A 425-nucleotide genomic window follows, 5' to 3' on the forward strand; every position below is an offset into this window, starting at 1 on the left:
TAATAGAAATAACTTTAGCTGTAGTAGCACTAGCATTAATAGAAATAGCTTTAGCTGTAGTAGCACTAGCATTAATAGAAATTGCTTTAGCTGTAGTAGCATTAGCATTAATAGAAATAGCTTTAGCTGTAGTAGCACTAACATTAATAGAAATAGCTTTAGCTGTAGTAGCATTAGGATTAATAGAAATAGCTTTAGCAGTATTAGCATTAATAGAAATAGCTTTAGCAGTATTAGCATTAATAGAAATAGCTTTAGCTGTAGTAGCACTAGCATTAATAGAAATAACTTTAGCTGAAGTAACACTAGCTTTAATACAAATAGCTTTAGCTGTAGTAGCATTAGCATTAATAAAAATAGCTTTAGCTGTAGTAGCATTAGCATTAATAGAAATAGCTTTAGCTGTAGTAGCACTAGCATTAATA

General features: G+C 29.9%; 1 protein-coding gene across 1 annotated transcript in view; it reads left to right on the forward strand.

Annotated features, from left to right (window-relative positions):
* Positions 1-425, forward strand: part of nsd2 (nuclear receptor binding SET domain protein 2) — a 12,573-nt gene that overhangs the window by 10,941 nt on the left and 1,207 nt on the right. The gene's annotated exons all lie outside the window — the stretch shown is intronic.

This window comes from Nematolebias whitei, chromosome 21, assembly GCF_014905685.2.
Source record: "Nematolebias whitei isolate Nwh7 chromosome 21, NemWhi1, whole genome shotgun sequence".
NCBI lineage: Eukaryota > Metazoa > Chordata > Actinopteri > Cyprinodontiformes > Rivulidae > Nematolebias > Nematolebias whitei.